The 19,005-nt window shown below is 39.4% G+C and overlaps 1 protein-coding gene across 3 annotated transcripts in view; it reads left to right on the top strand.

The window, feature by feature from the left end:
• Positions 1 to 19,005, top strand: part of NCOA2 (nuclear receptor coactivator 2) — a 186,153-nt gene that overhangs the window by 59,724 nt on the left and 107,424 nt on the right. The window contains exons 1-2 of one of the 3 annotated variants that reach the window (XM_053975993.1): positions 5,509 to 5,561; positions 9,421 to 9,640. The gene's annotated coding sequence lies outside the window, so the exon portion shown is untranslated. The other 2 variants (XM_053975984.1, XM_053975978.1) reach the window with 2 other exon arrangements.

Raw genomic sequence — 19,005 nt, 5'->3', positions numbered from 1 at the left:
GCCTTGCCCTGTCTGTCCCCATGACAAATTCTGGATACTCTGCAGTCACTAGTGAGGTGATGAAACTGTCACTTAAGCATAGGTGCATGCAGTGGGGCATGGAGCAATGAGCTATTAAAATTTACATATTTATACAGCTTGCTTATCCACCATTATAGGGGACCTCATTTTATATCTTTTCGCAAAGCTCATCTGGAAAAAAAATCTAAAACTAATTTAATTTGGCACTGCCATTAGGGTGGATTTTTTTCCTTTCTGTGTTGAACTGTCAGTTCAGGTTTTTGCTTCATTTTATAAAGGGTTGCACTAACACTCGCTGGAAGACATGAAAGTTTCATCTTTTGTGAAGTTGATACTGAGAACAGGTCATAAAGAATTATGGAATCTACACATGGCTGAATGGATCTGGGCTTTTACAAAGCAGGTTTGACACCCAGCCAGTTTTGGTCTCTGCAGACCTAATAAATGAAAGAGATTTTTCCACTGCCCTGTCACAGAAAACAAAAACGCGGCTTATTGAATTGGTTGTTCACTGCCAGTTTAGGAAAAAAATTGTCATTTTCTTGCCCTGTATAATAAAAGCAGTACTAATTAGTAGAAGGCACCTAACCAATCTTACATGCTTTTCATCTAGTTTTTGAAGCTTTTAAAAATTCTTTTTTATACATGTGATTGTAATAAGAACTTCTGAGAATTTCAAATGTCGTTCAACTTCAGCAATCAAATTGCATATTTTCAGCCACCTCTTAAGCAGACAGGAGTTGTTACAAGAGTCTCTTTCAGAGTTGCACTGTTGGTTTGCAAACTCCTTCTGACATCTATAAAGGCAAAACAGTCCTTTTCTTCTTTTTAAGTTCAAAATAAACCTCTAATTGGTTTATAGGGCCTTGGACTCAAGTTGATGGCACTTCTGTTTGTCTGGGATGCAGAAGGAAGACATGAGGGGAAGAGGGAGCCCCTTGCATCTGGTTAGCAGGCCCAGCTCTGCGATTGCCTGGAGATGAAAGAACCATTTGATGGTGGCCATTAACACCTTCCAGTATAATATCCCAAACTGCCTCTCTGCCCAGCCTCCTAGTGCAGCTCTGAAAGCTGGCACTGGTAGACCTATCTCGCAACCAAGGGGAAGATAGATGGGAATGAGGATTTGAGGGGTGTGGAGAGTGGGGCTGAAAGAGGAAGTAGAAGAAATGTGAGGCAGGAAGCCCTGGTGTTACTGAAGGATGGTTTAGAAAATCTTTTGCGTTCTGTTGACAGAAATGAGAATCTGTCCTGCTGTCATACAACAGGAGAAGTAGAGTTAGGCATGACAGCTGGCCACTTTCTAAAGAAAAAAAATCATTTGCATGTAAAGGTGGTGGTTTTGCGTGCTCAGCTGCCCTGTGCATGTGCAGGGGTATCAGCCACCAATGTGATGCAAGAGCTGGGAGTCTGCAGGGCCATGGACAGGCGTGTGCACCAGTGTTTCCACATGTCCTCTGCTGGAGTGGCTACTCAGAAAACTGGAAAATGCAGTTGTCTCGTTTGCAGTCATTAGGGTAGCAGTAAAACCGGCCGGCCTGGTTAGAAACCAGTCAGGTAGCAGTCATATTAATGGCCCTTTGCTTCCAGAAAAGGGGCTGAAGAGAGGAGTAGTGCTCATGTGACTCAAGGAGCAGATAAGGTGGGTCAGTAGTCTGTGAAATAGAGGAGGACAGAAGTGTGGCATGGGGGTGTTCAGGGTGCTCTGAATAGGTGCAGTGAGTGTGACTGATCGTTGCAGCAAAGTGTGAAGCTCTCTTTACCTCTTTTAATTTATGTGTAGTCAGAATTTCTTTGCGCCCTACCTTGCATGAGAACATTAGTTGGTGAAAGCTGGGGACTGCAGTTGCACTGAGCTGTAGGTACAGCATCTTTTCCACTTGATCCCACTTACACTTAATGAACACTTGAAAGAATTAAAATATTCTCTCTCTTTCGAGAGATGCAACTTAACTTCATTTGTGTTCAGGAGACACAAAAGCAGTTTCCTTATTTCAGGGGATATCTGCAGAAAAATCCTGGAACCAAAGAAAATGAGTCACCAAATTTAGTCATAACACTGGAAGTGGTTTGATTTTTAGAAGAATTGAGTAGCGCTTTTGGAACAGCTTTTTAGAAATTAGAAATTGAATATATATGTTGTGATTGTTTTATATTTTTATATCTAATATAATCTATATAAATGTATATGCATAGTATTATTCTTAGTTAATTAAGTAGATTTCTCTCATGTGGAGTGTGTATTTAAATGCTGTATGTTCTTTTGTGACTCGGGAATGTGTAGGATTAATATATAATAATTCTCTGTTTCTGTGTTGGAACTGTCACTGGAGGTAAGTATTAAAACCATTTCACATTTCGGGAGATTGTGATAGGGAAGCTGTCCTTTTTCATGGGTTTCATGGTGAGTTGATGGTGACTTGGCTTAAAGGGGGAGGAAAGAACATGCTTAGCAAGAAATTTAAAAAAAAAAATCAGGCAGCACAATTTGAACCAAAATACTGAAGTTAGTGTTGATTTTTCTTCCCTCTTTGCTGAAAAACTTAAAAAAATTTCTGTAACTTCTGCACTTTGCAGTTTGCAGTGTATCCACCACGCTGGCTGAAGGTGAGAGAAGTGCCACTGAAACCATGGATTACAAGTGGGGCAGAGTGATGTACTGGGGGCTTTCTTCAGTTCTTGTACAAGGACCTGGGACAGGCAAGCTTTGTTGCTAAGTGCTTCCTTGAGTTTTTGAGGATGCTTTCCCATTACTAAATTTTCTTACTGGCTACTGCTATCACTTTATGTGAAATGTAGGCATTTATAATGCTGGTGTATGATATAGTTTTGCTGGATCAATTATAGAGGAGTTATTGAGGCTATCAGCCATGCATTACAGCTTGGAAATTGCTGTTTGGAGTATTCAGAGATTCTTCAACCTCAGCTGGAAAGAGACAGGAGATGGCAATAGTCATCAGATTTCAGAGGGCTGGTCTAGCTTAATCAAATGTACTTACCTGGCAGTGAATGTGCCTGATTCCTAGTCTTTGGGCTAGCAAGAGTTAATGGATGTATGCAAAGAGGAGAAGCATCAACAAGTGACTGAGACAGTTTGGCATGGCAGGATAAATTGAGCAGCATAGGATGAATGCACGGAACTTTTTAATAGTGAACTGTTAGATTGGCTCAGTACTCTGCTGTGACAGCACATTTTGAGCATTTCTTTCCAGAATAATGTGATGATGTTTGGGGTGGTTTCCATGAGAGGAACGATTTGTGGGTTCCAAAGATATACCAAAATGGAGATTATTAAGTTTTACAAATGTAGCCCAGACAGTAGAGGAGAAATCAGTGTATTAAATCAGAGCTGTCAAGCACTGAGGCACTACACTCACATCTCCTCACACAGTATCTGTAGAAAATATTCTCTGCTCCTTCTCATCATGGATTTGAGACTCAAAACCTAAAATTTCTGGAGCTAAGCTGTTGGCATAGCAAGGTATTGTAAAAAAGGACATTTTATTCAAAGAATTTCGCAAATTAGGCACAAACAGTATAATAGAGTTTAATAGAGTTTAATGTTCATTATTTTGGTAAGGAACCTATGCATAACATGCATTTTTATGTGTTTAGGAACAATAATATTTCTCAATTCTCCTATTTTTTATTCTCTGCTCTATGTAGAACTTTCTTGTGTCTCTGGAAAACGTATGAATTATATCATGTAGTTTTGAATTTCTGAAAATTACCTTGGTGAAAACTAAAGCATAGTTTTATAATAGTCATAAAGCCATGTAGCAAAATGGGGGCTTGCTCACAAAAATAAAGGGTCACGGTGTATTTCTGCTGCAAGCCACAGTAATAAGAGGGAGATAACTTTAAAAGGTTGCTTTGGTACAGTACCAAACCCAGATGTGTGCCAGGAGTCATCTTCACTTTAAGATATATCCTAAGAGCCACCTCAGTGGGTTGAGAATACTACAGGTGTATATGCATTTATTCTAAGGACTTTTTGTTAGCTTTCTATGCAAGATATCCTTGTATTTGTGCTGGTACTCAGTTTTGCTTTATTTTAAAAATAACTCTGCTTTATTTTAAAAATAAGTTAAATCACGTGTAAGTATTTGACTTCCAATAGTCACAAATCTGAGATTCGGGTGTATTGTTTTGAAAACAACAGACTATAAGTAGATTTATTTTAGTAGACAGCATATGGATTACATACTGCTATATACCTCTTTACTATTTGCTCTGTAGCTATTTTGGCACTGTTGTTCATGGACTACGGAAAACAAATTCTCTTGTGGAGTACATGAAGTGAGGTGAGCTTAAACGTTGGTCTCAAAGACATGCACGTGACATAACCAAACTTTAGTCAATCAGAACAGTGCTTGAGGTGTTGGAAATTGCTGTAGATCCCAGGAAAAAGTCTGGGGGGCACGAGCTGATGTCCACAAAGTTACGATATGTTGACTCTTTGCATCTGGTGTTTCCCTCAATACTTGCTAAAGAATGGAAAAGTCATTCGACCTGAAGAATATTTGACTAAAACTGAATTACCTTGAATTCGCAATGGTGGCTGGGGTTAACAGCAGAGGGTTGGTGTTGTGGGTGCTCATTGTGCTTGACTTGGTTTCTGAGTGTGCTAGTTTAAAACCCAGTGGGAAAATTAAAGCCACTCAAGCCACCCCCTTTCCCCCCCCTCCCTTCTGGTAGTGGAGGAAACACTAGGAGAGATTATAAAACGGAGTCACAATTTATTGGAAAATTGCAATAACCACAGCAATGTTAATAAAGGAATGTAATAAAGTGAGTGTTTTACCCACAAAAGTGTATTTACCACTGGACAAACCAAAACACTTCCTGAAGGCAGAACCCAGTGCAGTTTCCCAGTCAAAGGCAGAATGGTAACTGGCCCCATGCTGAGCCAAGCGGTGGATGGAAAAACAAAGGCAGTGTGTCGGGGATGCTCCCGGCCTTACTTCCCCCCAGCTGGAAAACAGTGGAAGACCAGACTAAACCTGGTGGGATCTGACAGGGCCTTGAAACAGCTTAGGGACCCTTCCTCTTGGCCTGATTGCAGGAGTGGGCCTGGGACTCTTGGTGCTTCTGGCCGCCTTTTGGGCTCCAGCTGCAGCTCCAGCGGCTGCTGTGGCCGCCGTGGCTGTGGCTTGGGGTCCATGTGGCTCCAGTGGGCTCCATTTTCTTTTTTCTGGGGCTCGCTGGCGCTGTCTTTCAGCACCAAACCAGAAATGCTGTGTTCAGAGGAGCTGGGGAGGGACTGCCAGCAGCAGAGAGGGACAAGGCCTGCCGAGCTGGCCCTGAGAGCTGCACGCGCCCTCCCTGGGTTCTGCTTCCAGCCTCAGCTTCCTCCTGCTGGAACCATGTCCCCGCTGTGACGTGGGTGGTATGGAATTAAACAGTGCTAGAAACTCCATCCCTTTTTCCTCTAGTCAGTGCACCAAGGCAAGGGCTTTGTTTCATATGACAGTGAGACACAAAATTAAGGGATGCAGTGCCACAGCAGTTGGAAGCTGTTGGTGCTGTTGTCAGTATTGGTAACTAACTTTTTTTTTAATAATATGCCCCAAGTCAGTAAAATCAATTGAATACAGGTAGGAGTTCATTATTCCATTTTAATCTACTTTTCGGTGTGAAGGCAAGCTGTGAGCAGCTGTGTGCAATGTATTGTGGAGCAGTAACCTTAATGTTGGGAGTCTGTTAATTTGCATAAGAACCATAATGTTTTATACCAAACTCATTGTGTCATGTTATTTGAACAGATTGAAATGAAAGAATAAACTACACTATACATGTTGATCAATGCATGACGAAGTTTTTGTGTTGGTGCTAATATATAGGATTTGATAGTTATGTAGGATTATAGAATTCTTTAAGAAATTTCTTGAGATTAAAAAGGAATCATGATTTGGGGATTTTTGATGATTGAAAGTTCTACTATTGTAGGAAATTATTTTCCTTATGATGGTTTAAAGAACAGCATCCCTAACAGAATTTATAAGAGAATTTGTTTTATTCATGTAGAGAAGAATCCTTTACCAAATGATGCCAGTGTTGTTGATCATAGCAAGCACACTGTTTGCCTTGTAGTGTGGCTTTGTGGTAACTGTATTAGCAATAAAAAGCTGTTGAAGGTTTTCAGGGAATAATTTGCATTTCAAAAATGGAAACTACTTAAAAATATAATAAATATAAACAATTAATTTATGGACTTGGATGAATCTTTGCTGTTAGGGAAGATATTTGATACACTTCAGCCAGCTGTCTTAAGTCCTTGTAGAAATCCACTGTTCTAAAGAAGCTTAGTCTTTAGATGTTTAGTTTACTGCACTGAGCCTCACCTTTTTCTTGACATATATAACCAAGTGTTTATACATTCACAAATCTTATATAAATACATGCAATCCTAGAGCCTTTTCAAGCATATCCATTATCAGTGTTTTATGATTTGTTTTACATTAAAGCTTTCCTACTTGAAGTAGTGTTTTAGCCCATAAATATTGATTTTGATGACAAAAAAATTAGGTTAGTTTATGTTAAACAAACACATAACTTTTTTGGAGGTCTGCTGGGTTTCAGAAGAGTTTTTAGGAACACAGTTCAGTTCCTACAGTGGTCTGTAGGAACAAAATCCACTGCGGTTGCTTACAGCTGAGAGACAACTAGCAGTGGCTGATACTTCTAATCACTTGGGCAATGCTGTTTGAATTCAGAAACTTTCTTTTTTCTTCACTGAAGAAAGTCCTTTGCTGACAGCGAATGTGTTATACTCTGCCAAATGAAATAGTGCATGAAATTCTGCTCTTGTTTTTTAAGCAAGAAGTTTTGTGTAGTTTCCATGATTGTACGTTGAAGTACTGAAGTTTCATTCAACCTAATTATATTTTTCATCTGAACTGTGTCTAGTGATCAGATAATTATTCTGGCTTGTAAAAAGTACATATAGCTAATATGGATGCTTGATAGCCAGTTTCATTGCTAAATTGAATTCAAAATATGATAAAATTATTTATTAGTGATTTTGGAAAATGGTAGTGAGCTTTTAATGCTCATTTTGTTTTACATATTGAGGTTGAAGCTTCTCAGTTTATTTTCATAGGAATTAACATAATTGTTCTAGGAGTGTGCACATGGGTCCCATACTTCTTTTGCCATAGTTGTTAAGAATTAGGTGCATCAAATGTCTCTAGACTAAATATGATCTCGCAGGAATGGCTAGTCATTCCTTAGAAATAATTATTTCTTATTGAAAAATAAATGTCATATTGCGTTTAATCCATGTCATAATTAGTGAATGTTTTTCTCTTCCTGGTCTCCTCTTCTGGACCTTATTTGTAGAGAATATTTACAAGAGCCATCGGGAAATTATTGCCCTGTTTGCTCTTACGAGCTCAGTATAGAGATCTGTAAATTGGACTTTGTTCTAAAAGAGTGTTATCTGTTTTGAGAGGTTTTCCTTTTTCTTTTATATATATATATCCATATATATCTATATATATATATGCTTTCCTTTGTATATTACTTGACAGCATGCTGCATTTGTTTTTCATGCTGAGATAAATAACTAAATAGCTAAATAGAGAAAAGGAAAGGAGAAACTTCCCAATATTTCATTTAAGAAGGCTATTTCCACTCCAGACAGGGGCAGGTGATCACAAGCAATAGTACTCTGTGAAGTTATCCTTCCCTTTTGTAACTTACACATGGCTGCTCCTGATTTACTGCAAATGTAAAGTAAAATGGTTTTGTTTAAATTATCTCTATTAGCTGTGTGTGACTTTAATCAGGAATGAAGCTAACCCATTTTACTTCAGGTCTTCCTGGCCTAGAAGTACTTCTTGAGCAGCTGTAGCTTTTGAGGCAGTCATTGGTACCTCCGGGATGAAAACATCGGAAGAAATGCCGGCTGCGCTGCGTGCCGTCCGATGATGCTGTCGATACGTTGCTTGTAGGCATGCAACAAAACTGCTGGTGAAGGCAAAGGCAGCGTGCATGGCATGGGGTTCACTCCAACACTGTCCACCCACAGCTGCTGCTACTCCTCAGTTTGACCACTGAGGTGGTAAGATTTGCACAGTTCTTGTTGGAATGAACTGAATGAGTTAAGCTGTTAAGGGCTGAAAGGAGAGTGCCAGAATTTGCAGTAGGGAAGGCTGCCTGGTTCTTCCCAGTATGGGATGTTCCTTGGAGTTTTTTATAACTTTACAAAATGTTAGCCTTTGGGGCTGGGCAGTTGCTGCCAGCTTAATTTTTTTTTTTTTGCTGCCAAAATAATTTAGCTCTCTGTGAGCATGTGTGGAAAAAGTTATTTCTCATTGTAGATTTTTTAAAAACCCACAAACAAATGAAACAAAAAAAAGCCTAGGCTTTTTTTTGGAAATGCTCCATGTCCCTCCCTTTGAAAGAGGCTAGGAGTTAGAGTGTGGGAAGCGCTGGTGAAGGGCAATGGGGAAGAAGAGCCAATTACAAGTCATAGCTTTGCCTTTGTCAGCACTGCAAAATTCTCAGATCAAAACAAACTTTAACATTTTAAAGAAATGACAGATCTCACATGGTGTCTTGAGCATGTGAGAGCTGTGTGGCCTGGAAGAGGAGAGGGAAGCTGGATTTGTACCCCAGTGCCTGAAGGTCAGAGGCAAACCGATGGGACATTGACGTGCATGGGACCCTAGTGTGGCGGTCTTGGCCCCAAAATGCCATAGACTGTGAACAGGGGACACAGACGTGGTGGGGGAGTGAGAGTTAATACTGGGGGAATGAAGGAAGAAGGGGGAGTCAAGGGGAGAGTGTGGCACTGCTAGCCAAACCTGGAAATGACTGAGCTGGCAGAGATGAAAATCCTTGGGGAGCAGGATAAGGAGAGACTTGGCAGGAGTGCTGAAGGTAGGAATGAAGAAGGACCAGGCTTGAATCAACATGGGCCAGAGGATATGGCTTGAGGAAAACAGGCAGAGAAGTTTGTTCTGGAGGGTCCAGAGATCTTGAATATTAAGTAAACACTCTGATTTCAGTAGAGGCTCCTTGAGAATGTTTTCAGTCATCACCTATGACTAATTTCCATGCAGAGAATAATTTCACTTTTGCAACCAATTTGATATTACTTTCCCACATAAGCTGCATGGTACATCTGAAGATTTCAAACCAACTGCTCTTTTTTTATGGATGCCAGTGTGACAATATCTGATGTCTCAGTTTCTTACTTCTAGGAGCGGTGAATGCAAACATTTTTCCAGTGTAGTGGTGTCCAAGTCAAGGATTGTCAAAACTGAGCTTATCTTTGGAAATCTCTTTTGTTTGGCACCTTGTGAGGAAGCCCCTCAATTTGATGGTATTAAGTCACATGCTGATGTGCTGTTTTTTTTTCCCTGCAGGACTCTCGCTCTGGTCTGTGCACAGGATGGACTTGCTCTGGGAATGAATCTGGTTGATGCATTGGAGAAGGCTGTTCTCTGGAGTACCCCTGCCTCACTTCCAGCAGAAGTCAGGACGTGCGTGGTGGACGAGGCAGGGGATTGCAGAAGGCAGGAGCCATTCTGGTGTTCTGTGCAGCTGCATGCTGCCCTGGCGTGCGGGACTCCCTTCCTGGCTGTGCTGCAGACTTCCTAGGTGATGCTAGGTAAGCTGCTCAATCCTAGCTTTTCTTATGTCTTTGCTCACTGTGTCTTGCTTTCTTGTGGATGACTTGAGGTCTTTGGATCTTACTTGGAAAAGTACTGACCACTGCTGGCTGGGGGTGAGGCAGTGGGGGCTGAGGTTTGAAGGTGCTATATAAAGCACAATGTAATGCCAAGTGCTGTGAAAAAATTAAGTCTGAGTTATGCCAAACTGGAGACAAAGTTATCTTCAGAACTGGAGAATCATTTTGACCTTAAAGCTCTCACTTGCTTTAGTTAGGAAGCTAGGAATAACACAGTTATTGTAAGTTAGGAGTAACAGAGTAAGGGTAGGACTAACCATTATGTTGATGGAGCACTCAGCTGCACCATTGAATTCACAAAGAAATCACTTGTTCTGTCTTCCAAAAAAAAGTTTGAGTAGTGTGCAGTAAATCAGGTATAGGACCATACTCCAAATGCCAAGAGTTAAACAGATTATTGTTTTGATTAGTGGTAACTTTGTAAGTTTTTGAGCGGTGCAAAGGTGCTGTGGAAATGATATGACATAACTGCGACGTGTACCATGCCACAAAAGCAAACAAAGGCAAAGTTTAGGTTTTCTGAGACTTAGCTTCTGATATTTCCTCCTATGAGTGCTTGCATCCAGATTAGTTTTAGTGTAGACATTCGAATCATGCAAGATGAATTGGGGTGCAAGAAGCACGGCATATTTTGATGCTGTCAGCTAAAATAATATATGTACATAAAATTAAAATTACATGTAAATTCATCATTCATTGCAGGCACATGACTCTTGTGCCTGGTTATTGTATCAGATACTAAGTAGTGTTTGTAATGCCCACTATCAAAATGGCTTGGAGTCAGAATTTCATCTGCATTTCCTCAGGCATGGGTTTGTATTTTCCCAGTGTGGTGTAGCTAGCTACAATGCTGTTGTAATCAGTAGATAACAGAGAATTTTTTGGCCAAGGCATGGTTAAGCTAAATATTGTTTCAACTTACCTAACCTGAATGCAAAATATCTAACATTAAACCAGGTTTTATGAATTAACCAAGTGCGTGTTTTCAGTGCCTAGAAACATAGTGAGTGTGTTTGCCAGATAAGCTATTTCTCTCTATTTCAGGGAAGAGAGAGAGTAAAAAACGATGAAGGTTTTGTAATGGCTGAATATTATATTAAATACACAGAGCAAGAATGTACATTCCCCTTCCAACCTGCTCACAGGGGATCTACTACATACGGCTCTGTGAAAGGCTGCACTAATGCTTTAGGTGTTGAGCAATATTTCTAAGTGATGCTTTCTAAGAAAACATGAGGTATTTTTGTTTGACTACTGCTGTGCAGTGTGCAAGTATTTCTTTAAATCTTTGAAAATAAACAAAAAAAGGCAGTGGGGGTGGCGGGGAAACAATCTGTATTTTATGAGCAGAAGTTAAAAATGAAATTATTTGCTTTATCTAGAGTATTGAGAGTTGTGTTGCAATTAGACTGATGCAATAGCACACATTATGAAAGGATCTCACAGGCAGAGCCCGCAGGAGGAAAGCATGGGACTGGAACAGCAGGGGTGTTGTGGGCCTGCAGGGCAGCGCACTGGCACAGCTACACTGGGGAGATTATCAGCTAATGTGACACAGGAACGCCAAGGAAAATAGAAACTGCCATTCCTGCGTGTCCCATAAACGGGGGGTGGGGGGGAGAGAAGGAGCGTGACTTGTTTTTATCAATGTGCCTACTTTATTTCAGTGTCACGTCTAATCCGGTGTGGAAAACGTTTTCTATTATGTCAAAAAAAGAAGGAATGGGAATGGCAGCTAATGATGAGCTAATATACTTCAAATGCTGCTAATAAGAGTGGAATTTTACTCAGCTCACTCTGTTTCTACAATAGAAAAGTAAAATTTCTCTTGAGTCAACTGAAACATCTGTTGAACTAATTGGTTCAATTTCATGAGTCTGTTGCTAATTCTGAAAAGTAGATGGTGTTTTATAAGATCAGTAGAGCCAAGGGGTTAGAGCCCATATTCTTTACTTTTTTTACTATTATTAAAGTAGATCATGTCAGAATGTTTTCTTTTTATGAATACAGTAATTATGTGGTTAATGTTTCTAGTATTTCAAGCTTTACCTCTAGTTTAATGAGTTTTCTTCACTGTTTTTAATCAATATTACTAATAGTCATTAAAGTTATGGGCTTCCAGCTTTGTATCAAGTTCTTGGTAGTGAAGTAGTTGAGCAGGTTTTAAAAAAAAATCCTCTTTCAATGCATTTCTATTTCTTTATTTCTGCATTTTTCCTAGTCTGTTTTACTTATGAAGTTTGCATTTTAATAGAGTTTTAGTTGCGCCTGTTGCTGTGTTCTTACTTGGACTGATTCTTTTTAGATTTGCAGGCGTGGGAAAAATATTGTAGGTGACAAAGCAGTTTACAGCCTCACATACTAGATGCCTAAGAATGTCTTATAGTCAACAAGCTGACATCATATGAATAATAAGAGAAGAAAAAAGGGAGAAATTAAAAACAGTTTTCCCAAGATTTTGTTCCCATATGTCAGAAATGCTTTAATTTTATCTCATATACATACATGCATCTTAAAGTTCTCAGGTATACCTCTTGACACCATCATCACTGAAAGGAAATCACAAATGTAATGAGATCAAGTTAAATTCTGTGTGCTTTACGGTTAAGTATTATAAAATCAGTGCAAGTTCCTCCTATGTACTACCTATAACTGTCCATAATACTTTGCCATATTTAAAGGGAAAAGCTGGACTTTGAATTTAGACAGTGAATATATACTTTCTTAGTGCTACTTATATTGCATGGAAAATACAAGACTGGCATTAACCATGTGCATTCAGGGTAATTCTAAGTTATGATATTTTCAGCTTTGTGGTCAGGGTGTCTATTTAGAGTAGCTTAGTGTATGAGGGATGTGAATGGAAGTTGATAATACTTTCTAATATTACTTAAAAAGTAAAGGAAGTGATCTCTTTATTACAGCTGGTTTTTAAGCTGTAATATTTGTTAATGATGTAGTAGTTTGTTTGTCTTCTTTAACTTAGGAGATAATGGAGGTATAAATAAGAGGGCAGCAGTGTGGGATATCATTGCTTTTGAGGGATTGCTGGGCTGAGGAGGAATGGAGTTGTATAGACAAGTTTTCTGAATGTTCATGTGAGTTCTGCCAGTGTAAAAAGCTGCCCCTCAGCCGATAAGATGTTGCAAACTCCCCATGTGTTGATTTTGTCCTTGGTGCAGCTCACTGAGGCTGCAGATGACGTTCATGAAATGAAGTGAGGGGAAAGTTTTGTGGCTGAAATCCTGTGCCAAGTCTTTTTGAAGTTGTATGCAGCAGCTGTGCTGTAGCTAAAGAAAGGCTTTCTTTGCCTCCATCATAACATCTGCATGGTCTTTAACAGCAGAATTGTTCCACTAGGATGTGTCATTTAGCTAATTTGGGTTGCCTTCATTAAGTCCTTTTTTCTTCTCCGTATTAGAAATGCTCACATTACTTTGGGAAATAAGTTTTTGAAGATCTGGACTTGAGCATTTCTCTGTAGAAACAGTAGGCTTCAGTCAGAAAAAAAGTCAGAAGATGAGAGGAGACTTTGTAGCTCAGTGAGTCTCTTCAATCTGGGCAGCTCTGTATGGACATCATGAATTGGATTTTTATGTGTCCTCTCTTGTTTGGAGGTTAGGGGCTGAACATGCGGCCAGTTTTTGTGGAGATGCCACAAATGTGACATCATGGTAGCTAGCATTGGTCTGACAGCTTCCAGAAGTGCGGCTTGCACCCTCTGTGCTGAGGTGTTACTCCCTCTCCCTTGTGCCAGTGCCACTGCAGCCACAGCTCTGGGACTCAAACCAGAGGACAGTTTGATGAATTTTTGGTTGAGTCACTTGGCTGGCTCTTGACCTCTTTGAACTTCCTAACTGCAGAGTTGGACAAAGGTCTCTGCTGAAGATTGCCTGGAATAGAGGGATGGCAGGACCCAGCTCTTGTAGTTGTAAATTGCTTTCAAAACCATGCCTTAGTTGAGAAGGCAACCATGGGAAGTGTTTCTAAGAAATGCCTGCTTTTCTGTATATTGTGTTTATTTTTAAAGTAGAAAGAAATAAATCAATCAGGTGAAATTTTGAAATTTTAGCTTTAGTGTTTCTTCCAGTTGAAGGTTTTTACACAAGGACTTTTAAACTGAATTTTTATTCAGTCTTCTTACAGTGTGGGACTAAGAGTTCTGTAATTGTTCACTCTGTTAGCACTGTGAAGCTGGTGAATTCTTAAAGCCTAAAGGATGGGATCTAGTGGTCTGAAATAATAGGTTGTGGTCTTGGAGAGCAAACCAAAGGTGGTAGAAATGCTGCCCCTTCTCTCTATTGAAGATTTTGGCTATCTTGACTGTAAATATCTTGGATTTAGAGGGATACCTGACTTTCAAACAGTATGTTCTGAACTAAATCTGGAGGAATACACTGTAAATTAATTGGTGGTGTGTGTGGTTTTTTTGGTAAGAATTACCACATTTTATCATCAGGAATTGCTGGACATCCGTTTGCTTTCCGCTTGAACAGTAAGATCAGTCTTCCTTCTGTAATCTTGTAGGAAAATGACTGTACTGGAAAAGCAAGAGTGCTGATCTACGTAACTGTACTCATTGCAGAAGTTTGGTTTGTGAGTTCCAGGCAACATAAATAAGAAATGAGAAAAAAGGACAGGAAACATGTTCCTGCCTATTAGGTCTGTTAAATAATATTTGCAAAGTTATCTTCTAGTCAAATTGTGATTGTCTTCAATTCATGCTAGTAAGGCTATGGTTACTCCCGACACTCACTGTCTATAAAATTGAACATATACTAGCCACAATGAAGAATGAGCACTACACTGCAAAATAATAAGGTTTTCATTATTGCTGCTATTACAAATTACTTGAAATACTGCATATTGAATGGAAAAAGTTAGGTCTGCCTGCATGTGTAGTTCAGGGTCCAGCCTGCCTGCTGGGGGACTGTGACACACCTGCCTCCTCATCTGAGAGTGACTATGACCACATCACCAGGGACTGAGCATGCCCTGGTGGTAGCTGGGCATTTCAGTCTCACATGTGAAAAACATGTGTTTCCTAATGCCTAAAGAGCACAGCTAGGTCCTAGGAATAGATATGCTTGGCAGCAGTAGTCCAAAATATGTATTTTAGCTACACATTTAAAAATAATTATCAAATTAAGATCATAAAGTCAGTAAAAATTAGCACATTTAATACATTCTGGTTCCAGTGACGTTACTGTGAGGTAAGGGCAAGCAGACCACGACTTTTTTCAAAAACAGGAAGCGCCTACATTTATATAAATTGCATAGTTTCAGCTGTCATAAATGTGGTTTCAATGCAGTTGCAGGAGTAAAGCCCAAAGTAGTTATAACCAGCTTACTTCCTCTTCCAGTCAAAGTGCAAATAGCCATATAATTAACAATCTGTGGCTCATTTCTGTAGCTGGGTTAAGTATTCTGTTTCGCCTGTTCAGTCACTGTATAAACACAGAGACAACTTGACTTGGTTAAGAACATTTTGAAGCACAAATATCCCCAGTCATAACCAGATCTGCAGATTCACAGAAAAGGGTCTTCAGTTGCCCCTCGAGCTTGGCAGCAGCAATGAGACCTGTGAGTGTGGCTGGATCTCTGCCAGGCTCCTTGGAGAAGAGCGAGTCTTGCCAAGTTGGCGTCTTGCCATGGTAAACTGCATGGGGCAGCAAAACCTGCTGCAGAGCTGGTAGACAGTTTTTCTCTTTAGGGACTTCCCTTCTTACATTCCATTACAAATTGGCTTTATTCAAAGTCTTTTATCATTAATTTTTTGAGGACTGATTGCTCAGCTTTTTTGGACAGCTTTTTTCTGAGTTAATTCAGCCATCCTGCCTTTGACTCTACTCCATGCACTTAGTGTGACAGAAAAGCATGAGTACAAAAGGATAAGAAAGAGTTCCTCTTCTGTTCCCGTACACTCTCGGGTTGCTTTAAATATGCTTTAGGCTGCTTCGAGAGCCTTTGAAGAGAGCCCTAACTTTTCATCCAGACAAGGCCTGTACACTCTCTGTCTCTGCTGATATAATGCACTTGAGCAGCAAATACTACTGAATATTCCCCATGTACTCTACTTGCTGGAAAGGACCATTGAGGAGCCCTTTCCAGGGAAAGTTTGCTCACCCAGGAGATTTTCTTCAGGGAAGCACTGGCTACATACGGTGATTGAGTGTGCCTTTTCTTCATGTGATAGAGAGCACTGCATTTTGCAAAGCCCTGTGAGAAACCTTTAGGCAGAGCTCAACAACGATTCCTCTGTCCTAAACATAATATAGAACATTTCCCTTCTCTTTCCTGGCTTTCCTCTTCAACTATCAGATAAATAGTGGAATATCATAAATTCATAGTGACCACCTTTTGTCTTTAGGCCTTAAAAGGACTGTTTCATCCTGTTCCAATGTTTTAATTTCTTCAGGAAAAGCTGGCAGATCCATTTGGTTGTAACTGGAACAACCAGAAAAGCTACATTAATGACCAGCACCTTGACTCATGTTTGAGTGGAGTTTGGAAAAGCAGTCTTAGCAGCCTGTGCATAGCAAACAAGATATGTACAACAGTGATTGCAAAAGGAACAGAAGTCAGGACAGAGTTCTGCTTTGAGCTCCATAGTGTTTTACCTATGATTGATAGACGACGAAAGAACAAATAAAGTGAGAACTACTTTGAGTCTTGTAAAAAATCCATGGTGGTTACATGTATTGAAGTATTTCTTTCATTCTAAATAAAATTTAGAAACTTTCAGAACACAACAGATTTATTACATTTTTTATTGTGTAAATGATTTCTTTCTACTCTTATCTTCCAATGTTGTTAAGAGAAGAACATTCAGCTGCCACTCTGAAGAGTATGGTTGCACAGCTTCTGCTGCTGTGTCTGCTTACTCTGTGTCTGTAGGTAATAATTTATCATAACATCAATAAAACATTACCTTTAGTCATTGAGAAAAGCCTTATCTTAGGTGCTTGCCAGAGTTACTCATGTGTTTCTTTGCTTAGCGTGACATGGCCATATTTTCCTTCATGGCTTAGTTCCTACCCGGGCAGGGGCGATGAAATGTGCTCACATTGCGCTGTGCTTTATCACTGACTGAAGGGATTGGACTGAGCTGTGTTGTAAAAGACAGTAGGGCCAGTCAGCTTGTTGCAATGAATGGATTGCTCTTATTCGTGGAGGAGTAGCATCCAAATAGTGGTCTCTGGGCCAAGACCAGCCTACAGGAGATTTCCATCTGCTCTGCTTTTTACCGAAGTAGATGGAGAGCAACTTCGCTGCCACAATCCAGTTTAGAGGGCTGGCTCTGAGGGAGTGGAGGAGCCTCCCTCCCTCCTGTGATCTGGCTTTATTTCCATGATAATATCTTGATAATATTTCTAGGATGGCTACTTGCGGCATGTGCAGGCTGGCCAGGTTGGGACTAGGAAGTGAAGTCTGTGAGAATTAGCTGGTGGGAGGTTCTGCAGCCAACCACTGAAACAGAATTGCCAACTCCTTGTAATGGATGACCTCTTTTAATAGAAAACCACATCCTTTAAAACACTTCATTAAAAATGCCCTTATCAACTACAAGCTCCTCTGCCATATAAAAAGCACCTTATTTGCATATGAAGTAATTCAGATTCAAACTTCTAATTGCCATTTGAGAAGTCAAATACTAATTTTTGAGTGGATTTTGATATTACAGTTTTATATTGCCTTTTAGGAGAATTGCAAGATTAATTTGAGACTATAACTATTAAACCTGAAAAGACTATGGGAAGATGGAGAGCTCTGTATATATATAAAATAATAATAATATTAATAAAATTGTATGTGTACTCTTCATTGTCATGCAGTGGTAGTCTATAAAATTTTTATTATCCTGAGATAATATGCATATCCATTACATGAGAGCACTGAATACCTTTTTAATCTATGCATGTCATCCAAAGCAAATGCTTCTAACAATTGTCTCCACACTTGGTTGTATGTTTTTATCATCATACAGTTAAATACTACATTAAGATTTACATTTTTATATGATTTATGATTCTTTAACCTTTTTTTTCAGATTAATTGTTTTAAGAATTTTCACACCTAGGAAATCATTAGGCTCTTGTACTAATGAAAATGATTCAGGTGAAAATAAAATACTAGAAAAATCACGTACAAGTTGGGTGGTATCTTTAAGAACTCAATTTACTATAATTCAGTCAGCTGATGGTACAAGAACTTTTTTTGTTACTTTTGTGTATGTGTATTTATAGAAATAATCTAGATCATTTAGTTCCAATACAGTCAAATGGAAATATATGCAGTTGTAAGGAGTTACTGCAATTGGCCTGGTCTCTAATTGTATAGCAGAATTGTTGTTTTTAAATAAAACTAAAAAAAAAAAAAAAAAAAAAGGCATCACAGATCCCTCATGTCATTGCTCTCTGGACCTAAATAAAATCCTGGTACTTGTAAATTCCCCTGAGCCTCATCAGGTTCCTGTAAACTTTCTGGTTCTGGCATGAAAGATCTCTTTGCTGGGGACAGATTGTTTCTCCTTATCAGGAATGGGGCCCATATGAGTGAACTAACCACATTACCAAGACCAGTGTTAAATTCTCCAAATTGCCCCAGTAATATAAAGAGTAATATAAATTCATGCTCAATTGCAAACTTTCTAAAATCACTTTTTGCATTGTAAGAAAATTACAAGAGATGCACAAACTTATATAAAACACTGAGTGGTTTTATAGCATTTCCATGCTGCTGGATCATCTTGGGGTTTGAGTCAGGTTTCCTGAATTCCCAACTTCACTTCTTTAGTCTTTTTATCTCCTGATAAGTTATTGCTCCAGTTGTTTGAGCTCTGCTCTAGATCAGACTGTTCTGCCAAAGTGAAAAATTTCCCTGTGTTGAGACATGTTTTAGATACCTCTGGGTACCTTCAGCCTTCTCCTTTGTGTTCTTACAAGTCAGTTCTGTTGCCTTTTCTTTCTTTCTTCTTTTATACTGGGCTTTTTCCTCTGTTCATTTTGCTGCTGATAAGCTGAGTGGAGTGGGTTTCCTGTAAGAGCATCCATCTTGCTTTCCTCTGGGTGAGAGACTATTCACTTGTTCCTGCCCTGTATCATAGGTGATATCAGTCCTGTTAACAGATGTCTGAAAGCTATGTGTACATGGGCACACAGTTTGTTTATTTTTTGTATTTATGTATATATTATGTATAATAAACATCTTGTTGTATAGAATTTTTTGTAATATCTAATAGCTAATGTCTGGTGTATGCCATCATGTTTGCCAGTTAGATAGAC

This window comes from Vidua macroura, chromosome 1 (assembly GCF_024509145.1).
Source record: "Vidua macroura isolate BioBank_ID:100142 chromosome 1, ASM2450914v1, whole genome shotgun sequence".
In the NCBI taxonomy this organism is placed as follows: domain Eukaryota; kingdom Metazoa; phylum Chordata; class Aves; order Passeriformes; family Viduidae; genus Vidua; species Vidua macroura.
The sequence above is the reverse complement of the archived record's forward strand: the minus strand, read 5'-3'. Positions and strand labels throughout refer to the sequence as shown.